This window comes from Solanum dulcamara, chromosome 11 (assembly GCF_947179165.1).
Source record: "Solanum dulcamara chromosome 11, daSolDulc1.2, whole genome shotgun sequence".
Classification (NCBI taxonomy): domain Eukaryota; kingdom Viridiplantae; phylum Streptophyta; class Magnoliopsida; order Solanales; family Solanaceae; genus Solanum; species Solanum dulcamara.
This window is the reverse complement of record NC_077247.1, coordinates 18,335,517-18,348,077: the sequence shown is the minus strand read 5'-3', so window position 1 is coordinate 18,348,077 and position 12,561 is coordinate 18,335,517.

Genomic DNA, 12,561 nt, shown 5'->3' with positions numbered 1-12,561 from the left:
CATCAGATCATCACATGCGGCATTTTATCATCGCATGTGGCATAATACCATTTGCACATACCATGTCGACCCGAGACCTGGTGAAAGAAGTAGTAAAGTTGTGCATGATAACGTTCCCGGCCCCTTTATGGGACTTAGAGAAAGATGTTTTACAGTATGCATGAGTAGAGTAGTGAGAAACTATATGCAATTTAAATCATCATCTGAGACTCAATGAAACAGTCAAGTGAACTGTTACTTGAAGACCAGAGTAGTAATCATCTCAGGTACCCTCTATATATCATGAATCTATCAACTGGAGTCTCAGGAATCCTAGACGTGTATCGATACAAAGCGAAATAGCTTATAGAATTAGATACGTTTGTCGTCGTAGACACTTTGGGAATAGGAGCATATACATTCAATTAGTATTCATCATATAGGAGACTCGAGGGTCGTAGTTCAATTACTTTAACATTCAAAAGTGAACACGATTCACGAGTTATACTCGGAGCTTATAACTGGAACTACCTCCAACCCACATCATATACCATTTCATTTATATTTAAGACATTTCAAAGGAAGAAGAGATAGGCATTAATATACCACTGTTCATCATATAGGAGCCTTAAAAGGCAATAACTCAACTATTACAGGAGTTTTAACATCACAAATTGAATGAAATCTATGAATCATATTTGGAATTTCAGGAGTGGAATTATCCCCACATTTCATATACAAACCATTTATAACTTATACCTAAGACATGCCAAAAGAAAAGATGGATAGCTCTATATACCTGTTTATGGGTTAACTATAATCCAGCTTGCCTCGTTATCTCCTTAACCTATTAACATGAAAGTAGTACTAAGGTTAATAACCATTCACTTTCCAATTTCCAAATCCACAACCAAGTACCCATAGGAATCATTTTCTTATCCATTTCCTTTGACTAGTTTATTACTAGTTCCGAAGTTAGCGCAAGTCAGGCAGCATCTCCCCTATAACTTAACCTATCCAAATTCTAAACTTAGCATACATATTACCAACAACAACCAGAAGCTATAAACCATTGAATTACTACAATACGATGCAACACAAGTTCTCAACGACTCGCCCAAAATCAGGATACCAAAATAAGGTTTTTAGTCATTATTTCGTAAAACCTTTAACCATACAAACCAGAGAGCTATGTGGCTGAAACAATCAGCTACCACAACCCTTTTGTAATGTGTTCCATCCCTGCAAAAATACACAACAACGCCCAACACAACACCACAATAACAATGACTCTAGCCAAACTTTAACCCATTAAAATTGCGTCCAATTAGCCCCTACATGACCTGCAACGTTCTTTAGTCGCAACACATATATTTTCATGTTTCTAATCCATATTTATACCTTCATAACATGTACAAACCCTTACCAAAACTTGGGAGAAGAGAATCAAGCCATACCTTGCTAAAATCAACTTCAAAAGCTCCTTAACATGCTGAAAGTTGTGGGTTGTTCACGTCACTTCTTTGCTGCCCCAAATAGTAATTTTACACTATTAAACACCGTTATTTAACCGTTGGATACCTTAAATAATTAATTCACGAAATGATAATGGAGGCCCTACCTTGTTGCAGCCAAGCCGTAGCTCTCTCCTTTGTTTCTCTCAATTTCTCTCAACTTTTCTTAAGTATCTGATGAAGAATGAGAGTATTTTCAGCAAATTACAGACATATATATCCTTCTTTGGAGAGGGACACATGGCATCCCCTTAGGTGTGACACGTGGAAGCCCCCCTAGGGTGCCACCTCAACCATGAAGCCAATCCAAAGCTGCCATGTGGTAGAGTGGGGTCCACCCCAAATATGTAAGTCACCTACTCGGTCAAAGTAGGTGCATCACCTACTTTTCACCTACTTGTCACCTTCTTACTTCATTTTCGTGGGTTCGTAATCTCGTCTTACTTTAAGAGCCTATGTATTCCTTGCTACTTAAGCTCGACATATACTCAAGTAGCTTACTTACGTAGGACATCCAAGTTGGTAGCTTATGCAAGTAGATCGAGTCCTACAACCCATTACATGGCCTCCAACTCCTTTCGGTTTCTTATAACCCTATTTCCAATCTTCTCTATTGTCACCACCCAATCCCATAGGTCGCGACTGGGGTCCGATCTGGACCCCTATATACTTAATTATCATATGTAACAATCAATATAAGAACTATACATAAGAACCCCAATGGGTCATAGCATTTTCATATACCTATAGCTTTTTTCATTTGTATCTTGTAATGAAAGGGCAAGCAAGCCAACAAAGCTGCCATAGTATCTTGATATTTATAACACATCATGTAGACATAACTAAACAGAACTTACACGTATAACCCACACGTATGTCTACAGACCTCTAAGAATATTAACCGTAACATATTGCGGGATAGGTCCCTCGCCGTACCCTTGAATAAACAAATATATACACTATAAAGTCAGCACCAAAAGCTGGGCTCCAGAACAGTGGAGCACTTCCGACATAGCTAAGTAGAAATCCTAAGCTGGCAGATCCCTAAAATGAACATCTGTACTTGCGGGCATAAAATGTAGCCCCACGAGGAAAGGGGCGTCAGTACGATATACATACTGAGTATATAAAGCATAAAACATCATAACTAAGACAACAACTGAAATAGGGATGCAGGGGGAAAGTATAACATTTAGCCATCTACCATACCTACATCTTATAAAATAAAGGCATACATGCTATCATCACGTACTGTATCTGGACCGTTCGGGAACTTGTGTAATAGATATATTATTTTTTCATCATAAGAACATATATACCATTAGCGTTGTGGAACGTATAGCCCAATCCATGTATATACAAAGTACACACCAAGGAACGACGACCTGATCCACATATCTTATAATAATGCTAAGGAACGACGACCCGATCCGTATATCACATAATAATGTCGAGGAATTATGGCCCAATTTGTATATCACATAATAATATCGAGGAACGACGGACCGATCTATATATCGTGTAATAATGCCGAGGTACGATAGCCCGATCCATAAATAGCACAACATGCCATGGAACGTACGGCTCGATCCTTATATAGAAAAATATGCTGAGGTATGTTCGGCCCGAACCATATATATCATAATGCATATACGTGCACGTAAAACTCTATAACATATCAAAAATCCCCCAAGTATCACCATAAAGTATGTTCAAGAGCCCCTAGGTATAGGATATTACACATTCCATCGCTATTCAGCCTATAGAAAGCTTGAGGGTCGTATTTCAACTACTTTAAAACCCTTATCATTCAAAAGTGAGTACAGGTCATGAGTCACATCCAGAACCTATAAATGGAACTGTCTCTAACTCATATTATACATCATTTCACTTACATTAAGCCATTTCAAGAAAAGGGAGTGATAGGCTTCACGTGTATTACTTTGTATCACGTAGAAGGCTTACAAGACCATAACTCAACCATCGCGAGAGTTCTAACATCAAGAAGTGAATAGGGTTAATGAGTCATTCTCGGGGTTCTAAGAATGGAACTATCCCCACATTACATATAACAACCACTTATGGATAAAACACGCCAAGAGAAAAGAAGAGTTAAGCTTTACATAATCATCCCTTCCTAAGGTATGGAAGGCTTAAGAAGCCCTAGTTCAATTACTGTAAGAATTCTATCATCAAGAAGTAAATATAAACCGTGAATTATGCTTGGCATATATGAGTAGATTTACCCTCAAGATCATATCATTCACTACCTAACTTGAAGACATGTCAAAAGAAAGGAATAGATAAACTTTACGTACTCAATCCAAAGACATTCCAAGAGAAGGAATAAGCTTTACATACACTACTTTTCAGCATATAGAAGGCTTGAGGAATGGGAGCTTAACTACTTTAAGAGTCTTAACATTCAGAAGTGAACACGAATTATGAATCGTGAATCATGTTCAGATATCATGAATAGAATTACCCCAGGCTTCATACACATATCATTTGTCACTTAAATCTAAGACATGCTCAAAAGGAAAGAGAGTCAGGCTTTGCATACCTTTTATGGACTTCTCTTAATCACGTTCATATGGTCGTCCTCCAAACTTATTTAGCATGGAAGTAATATGAATATTAAAAACCCTAGTCTTTCCATCACCTTAGGTTACACACGAGTATTTATAGAACTCATCCCGTCGCTCGCCTTCTCGACCAGTTCCTTAACTAGTTAAAGAGTTAACGAAAATCGGGCACAATCTCTCCTATGATGTACCCTATCCGAATTTCCAATTACACTCCTGAAACCTACATACAACCAACAACAATAAACTACATCATGTTTTCAAGTAATTTACATCAACAATATACAACATAAACTCCAACGACTCGCTCAAAACTATGATACCAAAAGAGGGTTTCTAGTTCCAGTTTTTCAAAACCTTTAATTACACTAGATGGAGGGTCGGGTGGATTCAACCAGAAGTACCCACACATCTTTTAACACATGTTACAGAACCTTAACACACCATCACACTACCATCAGCAGTACCCACACGCACAACGCTTCATTTCGACTACAATTTAACTATAACGATTCCAATTTAGTTTATTTCAAACATCGAGTATTTTCATGATTTTCTCAATCTTACAGAAGACTAAAAGGTGTTTAATACACCATATAACAACACCATAAACTTTAAATTAGAAGGGAAGTCCTTACCTTATCCGAAATTGGTCAAAACTTGCCAAAATTATGCCTCAAAACTTCTCTAGCGCGATTTAAATGTCGTGGCTGCTTGATGTACAATTTGTGCTCAACCAAGACATGATTTTATACTACTAATACCTCCATATCATCATGGTTTATGCTAGACAATTAATTTATGGAAATAAATTGGGACTTACCTTATTTTTCTCCCAAGCCGTCACGTTTTTTTCTCTAGGTTAGGGTTTTGTTTCTTGATTTACCTTGGCTGATTTTTGAGACAAACTAAAGTATATGTTACATATACATATGTATGGGTGTTCCTACGAGGTTACACATGTCATCCCCTAAGGGGGACACGTGTGCATCCTCTATTGGACCACCGCATCTATGCACTCAAAAAGGGGCTGCCACATGGCAGTGGGGCCTACCTCCCCCCAAGCAGGTGGGTCACCTACTTGGACCCAAGCAGGTGGGCCACCTACTTGCTTGAGGTGTTGCCATATGTCAGTCCTTCATTGGCTGCCATGTGTCCTCTTTTCACCTTCTTTGTGGGTTCGTAATCTCGTCCTATTTTAAGAGCCTATGTAATCCGTGCTACATAAGCTTGGTATATCCTCAAGTAGCTCAAGTATGTAAGACTTCTAAGTTAGTGTATTACATAGGTAAATTGAGTCCTATGACTCATTACTTGGTCTGCAATTCCTTTCAGATTCTTATGACTCTATTTCTAACCTTCTCTACTATGGGGTATCACATTCTCTTTTTCTTAGAGTCGTTTGATAGTGTCGTAGCTTATCCAGCTCACATGATAATGTCTAAGGAACTTAAGAGACATTCCGAGTTTAAAAGTATGGGGTGTAACACTTATTATGGGGTATCTCATTCTTCTTCCCTTAGAATAATTTGATAGTGTGGTAGATAGTCTAGGTTATGTGGCAACTTTCAATAAGCTTAAGAAAGCATTCTGAAGTACAAAAGTATGGGGCATAACAATAAGCCATATTGCGAACTCTCTTAATAATCCGACAAGGACCTATCTAATGGGGACTTATCTTACTTTTCTTCCCAAATCTCATAACAACCTTTATGGGTGAAACTTTCAGATAAACTCAATCATTCACCTAAAACTCTAAGTCTCCTCTCCTAATATGGCATAATCCTCTAGTGAATCTACAGTCTTAACGAGAAAGAAGTGAGCTGATTTGGTTATTCTATCCATAATCACTCAAATTAAGTCATAATGTCTGCGAGATTACAATAAACCTATAATGAAGTCCATCTTAATCATCTCCCATTTAGACTCTAGTAACTCTATATTCTGAGCTATACCACAAGGCCTTTGATATTTAACTTTGACTTGTTGATAACTCGGGCACCTAGAAATAAAGTCTGCAATGTATTTCTTTATACCACTCAACCAATAGACTTTTCTCAACTCATGGTAAATCTTGATAGAAAAAGGATGAATCAAATATCTGGAGCTATGAGCCTCTACTATGAGTCTTTCTAGAAGACCATCCACATTCGGGACACACAACCTTCATTGGTACCTCGACACCCCATATCCCCCTTTGGGAAAAGACATCACTTTTTAATTATGCACATCTTCTGTCAACTGAAGTAGAATAGGGTCTTAGTCTTGCTTCTCCTTCACTTCCACAACTACTGAAGACTCAAGTGACGACCTAAAATTATGCCCAAACCACGACACGACGATTATGATGCAAGGAACCCCAAGCAAGCCATCTTAGCATACATCACATTCATAAGGTAAAGAAACGTAATAAAAGTAAGCAGAAGTAATCATCACAGGGGAATGGGACTAAGGGAAATCAACTAAATAGATATCCAAACCGGCCTATATCATAAGACGTCTAAGCATGCCTCTATTCCAATCTTTGAAAGGGCTTAGGACAAGCTCCTAGCTCACTCAAATAATAAGATGAAGTAAAAAATATTAGCAACGTAAAAATAAGTCATTGTCCTCGACAAGATGAGGACTCACCAACTCTTGATATCTAATCATCTCTCGCCACAAATAGGATGATTATAAGTGTCGTTCGTCCCTATATTATGAGACAATGTAGGCAAAATGTGTGTTAGTACGTTTAAATGTACTAAGTATGTGAGGCATCTATGAACAAGTAAAGGAACGTAAACAATATGACATAAGATTTATGACCAATCATAATGAACATGAGTAAATCTTTATAACTTCAATATTCGAACTCATAACTCGACATTTAACTTGTGTGGGATAAGACCATTAACCAATATCTAAGACCATGTGAGTTATTACATGGAATTTGTTGATCCCCACATCGAGAAAGGGGAGGCTACCTTGCCAGGGTATACTCCATCTTGGTACTCATCTCAACTCAACTCAACTGGGCTATATATGGATCCACTAGCTAGGCCATGAAGGCAATCCTAGGCGGGCAATGTAGTTTGAGACTTTAGGTTGTTATTAAGATTCACTTATATAACTAACTATGTTACCAGATCGAACCCCACCTAGATATCCTCTCGGTGCTTAGTCAATATCCCAACAAAAACTCATAAAACATGATCATAACATAATAGGGAAATATAGTAGTTGCCTATCAATCTATCTTTAAATCATATTAGGAATAGCTCATTAACTTTAGTAATTCATAAGAATCCATAAATTCGATGAGAATTGTCCTTATCACCATCTCATAACATGAATGTTTGAGAATTGTACTTATCACACCATAATAACATCTTTGATCTTAAATTGTATCATCATACACAATTTCATCATAAAATCATAATCTCAACTTTAAATCATGAAAAATTTATTTAAAAATCATTAAATTCATATCAACTCATGGAAATCATCTTTAAATTCATAATCATAACTTGAAAATAGCTTTATGCATAGGCATTCATAATCCAACTTAAAATCATGCAATTCATGTACACACATGCTTAGAATAATCATTGATAACAATTCAAAAGAAAATTGAACAACCCAATATAATTCATCAAAACTAGGGTTCATAAACCAATTGAAAATAGAAAGGAACTTTGAGAAAACTTTGGGAATTTATGGATGAAAAGCGCCCATGAATCAACTCCAACATACCTTGAGTGATTTCACTTAGAATTGAAGAAGAACTTTGAAGAAATCTGGAACCCTAGCTTGTAGATTGAAGGAGAAACCTTGAGAGACTTTGTTCTTGCCATAGAGAAATTTTAGGAGAATGAATTAAATATATATAGACTTTGAACTTGGCCATAAAAGTGTCTAGTTTTATTTAATCGAACTTTAGAAAATAAATAATTTCCCCTTATTAAACTTTGGATTTTGGACCTATGGGACCCTTTCTATGGGTTGTAGAAAGATTGAAGAGTTGTCATGAGTCATCAAAATGACTCATCCTGCAGGCTTTGGAAAGGGCCTAAAAATCAAGTCTCTAAAGTTTGAAAGCAGATCATGTCTACACCCCCATAAACTTTCCTACGATCCCTAATATAGACTCATCCTACAGGTCTCAAAACCTACAAACTTGAGAACCTCGAGATTTTGGTTATGAGTCATTTCTATGACTCATAATAGTTCTTACGGGTCATCCTTTCAAGTCGAAGACTTGACCCTGAGAGACCTCTGAAACATATCTTCTGATGCTAGGTTAGAAGTGGTTATTACGATCCGTAGACACTCATACGACTTATCTTGTTGAGTTGTAGGGTGTCAAATGAGGTTGGTTCTGAATGAACCCTTGTCACTCACTTTATGACTCACTCGTATTAGTCGTAGAAGTCCCTACATTCTAACATTATTTTAGAACCTCAAAATTTTAAGACTTTTCTAATTAGTTCCAAGTTTTCAACTTCTAGGGTCTTACAACTCAACCCCATTCTAACATTATTTTAGGGGGTGATAACTATTGGTACCAGATTCAAGGGATTACAGCACCCTTTTGGTTTTTCTTCTCCTTCACTTTCACAACAAGTGGATACCCAACCCATTCTAGAAAATGACTCCTGATTCATCTATGTTCACAAGATGAACTCCCAAATGTGGAAGCCTTTACACCTCTTTAGCCAATTCTTTTCTCTCCTCCTCAATATGGGAAGTACTCCCATGAATAACCTTCTATGAGCATCAACAACAATATTAGCTTTACCTAAATGGTAGAAAATACTCATGTCCTAATCCTTGAGAAACTTAAGTCATCTCCTCTGACTTAGGTTCACCTCTTTCTGGCTACTTGTGATCAGTGAACGCATCCACGTGCCACCCACAGAGATGGTGATACCATATCTTTAAATAAAGTACTACGGCTACCAGCTCTAGATCGTGAGATGGATAATTCTTTGTAAGACCCCAAAAGTTGGGAAGTTGGATCAAAAAGGAAAACCTAAAAAAATAGTTGACTGACCTCAAGTGTACGACTCGACTTATGAGTTGTATATACACCTATAAATCATAGAAGTGAATCTTATGGAGGGTTATGAGTAAAACAAAAAGTTGAGAAAAGGGAGGGTCTACCAGTCAAGTAGATGAGTCAAAAACATTAGGCCGAATCATAAAAGAGCCTCATAGTAAAAGATCAAAGGCTCAAAATTTGCAGGTTTTTAAACCTGCAGGACGAGTTGGGTCTACGACCCATAATCATGTTGATGATTCATAAAAATATTCACAGACGCAACTTCAGAGACCCAAAATTCTAGTGTCTTTTCATACCCTATAGGATGAATTAAGACTATGACTCATAGACATGAAGATGAGTCTTAGGGACCAAATCGTAGGAACAAATCTGATTTAATGAAGGGTAATATTGTCTTTTCCAAGTTTTATTCAATGAACCTAGACACTATTATGGACAAGTTCAAGCCTATAAACACCCATTGCCTTAAATTCCCCTCCTATTCTAAATCATTCTTCAAAATTTCTCTAAGGCAAGACTTAGGAATTCTCTCAAAGTACTTCTCCAAATTCCAAGTTAGGGATTCAAGAGCAATCAGATTATTCTTCAATTTCTGAGTAAATTTACCAAGGTATGTGGGGATTGATCCATGGGTCCTTTTCACCCATGGAGTCCCAAGGTTTTCTCAAAAGATCTCTTGAATTTCAATTACTTTCTAATCCTAGTTTTGATGAATTATATTGGGCTATTTTAATCATATTTTTAGTTCTTATCAATGATCATTATAATCATGATTCAAATTTTATTGCTTGATTTCAAGTTGAATAGTGAATACAATTCTCACCAAAGTTTATGGATTCCTAAGAAGCACTAAATCTAATGAGTTACTCTAATGATTATTTTTATGATGAAATTAATGATGATGCTTCTATGTTTTAATAAATTCCATTGAGATAGTGACTAAGCACCAAGAGGACTTATATGTGGGGTTTGGTTTGCTAACGTAGTTATTTACCCAAGGAAATCCTAGTAGCAACCTAAAGTCCCAAACTATGCTGCCCCCATAGGTTGCCTTTATGGCTTACCTAGTGGATTCACATATAACTCATAAAGTTAAAGTTGTTCTCATAGAGTCTACCTTGTCAAGTAGCATCTCTCTTCTCGATGTGAGAGTTATATCAGATTCCACACAAGTTGAGTTGTAAACAAATATGTAAGTTTTACTATAATGATTTATGATACATTGACCATAAGTTTTCATATTCTTTCAAATGCTTTTATGATTTATTTCTGTTCATTATGATTGTTCATCTATCTTATGTCATATTGATCATGTTCTATTACTTGTTCATGCATATCTCACATACTTAGTACCTTCTATGTACTAATGTATATATTTTACCTATATTGTCTCATAATGTAGGGATGGATGATACACACGTTCCTCACATTTGTGGCTAGATTTGGCTTAGCATTCTCAAGTTGTCATTGGTGAGTCCTCATTTATCAACGATGGGACTTTCTTTTATATTGACTACCTTGACTTTCTTATATTTTCTAAGTGAGGAGCTTTTTCTAAGACACCATCAATTATAGAATTAGAGGCATATTTAGATGATTAAAGTCATGTTTAGACAAGTATAGATTCCTCTTTTGACATGTATGTTGAGTTATTTCTTAAGCTTTTCTTGTTATGTTCTTTTACTTTACGTATGCAATGTATGTTAATATGGGTTCTTTGGGATATTTTGGGATCTCTATCATTATATCACATCTAGGCCCTAGGCTCAGGTCTTGACAAAGTTGGTATCGGAGCACAAGGTTTAGGAGTGTCCTAGGGAGTCTACCATGCTGCGTCAAGTAGATTCTTGTTCATTGGTGTGAAACATGCCACAAATTTGAATAGAAGACTATGAGGCATCCTCAGAAAATCTTATTTCTTTCATAATCTATGTTGTGAGTTAGAGTGGTACTCTAAGCCTTTCCGTCTAATGCTTGTTCTTTGAGATTTTTAGAAAATGCCTCCACGAAGATACCCTACTCAAAAGAATATGGTTGAAGGAGGGAAACAATCTCCAAATAATCCCTTGAATGAACAAGTGACTAATACCGAGTTTCAAGAAGCCTTTCAAGTACTTTATCAAGATGTGACGGCATAAGCCAATCATGAGGTGGTTGATCCTATGAAACCAAGTATGGGTACAAAGGCAACATGGGTTCGTTACTTCATGATGATGAATCTTTTGGAGTTTTGAGGTTCTAAGGTGGAAGAGGATCCACAAGGGTTTTTTGATAGCATTCACAATATTGTGGAGATTAAGGGGACTAGCCCGGTAGAGAGGGCAGAGTTGGTTACTTACCAATTAAAGGGTGTTGCTCGAATCTAGTTTGATCAATAGAAGAGTGAGAGGCCTAGAGAGGTGGATCCCATGACTTGATAAAAGATCAAAAGAGTGTTTCTTGACCACTCTTTCTCATTAGATTTGAGTGAGACAAATATACAAGAGTTCTTCAATCTTAAGAAAGGAGGTATGATTATGAGGGTGTATGCCCTCAAGTTAACCCAATTGTCAAAGTATGTTCCATTTATGGTTGTCGACCCAAGAGCTCATATGAGCAAGTTAGTGTCAGGTGTGTCGAATTTAGTTTCTAAGGAATGTAAGATGTCCATGTTGATTCAGGAAATGGATATCTCTAGAATTATGACCTATGCAGAGCAAATATAGGCTGAGAAGCTAAGGGAGAAAACTTGGGAGTCCAAGAGGGAAAGGACTGATGGTGGTCATTCCTCTCATGTTAGGTCCAAAAGTAGAGAGCATCCTTTTTTCCCAAGGTATTCTTGTTAAGGTTTTGCATATGCCACTACTAAAAGGTTTGACAATGATACGGTACCCAACCATAAGCCTCTAAGAGGTGATCCTATTGGCCAAGTTACCTGTGAATGCAAGAAATGTGGAAAGAATTATAAGGGAGAGTGTCTATCGAGTTTAAATATGTCTTATCGATATTTCAAGATCAGATTGTCCTCAAGGCCAATTTTCTAATGGAGGACAAGTGTAACAAGGTGCCTAAGTGCAACCAAAAGGTGTTCAACGCAAAAATCAATTTTATGCTCTTCAAGGTAGGCAATAGGTAGGGAAGAGTCCTGATGTTACCAATATGTTGCGGGTAGTTCAGTATGATGTGTATGCTTTACTTGATATGGGTGAAAATATATCTTTTGTTTTTCCTTATGTGTCCATGAGATTTAATGTTAGCCCTAAAATATTTTTAGAGCCTTTTTCCATTTAAACTCCCTTAGTTGAGTCGGTTATGGCTAAAAGAGTCTATAGAAGTTATCTAATTTCAATTTTCCATAAAGTTACTCTATGTGATCTTGTTGAGCGTGAGATAATTGACTTTTATATTATGCTTGGTATGGATTGTCTATATGCATGTTATGCTTCTACTGATTGTAGAA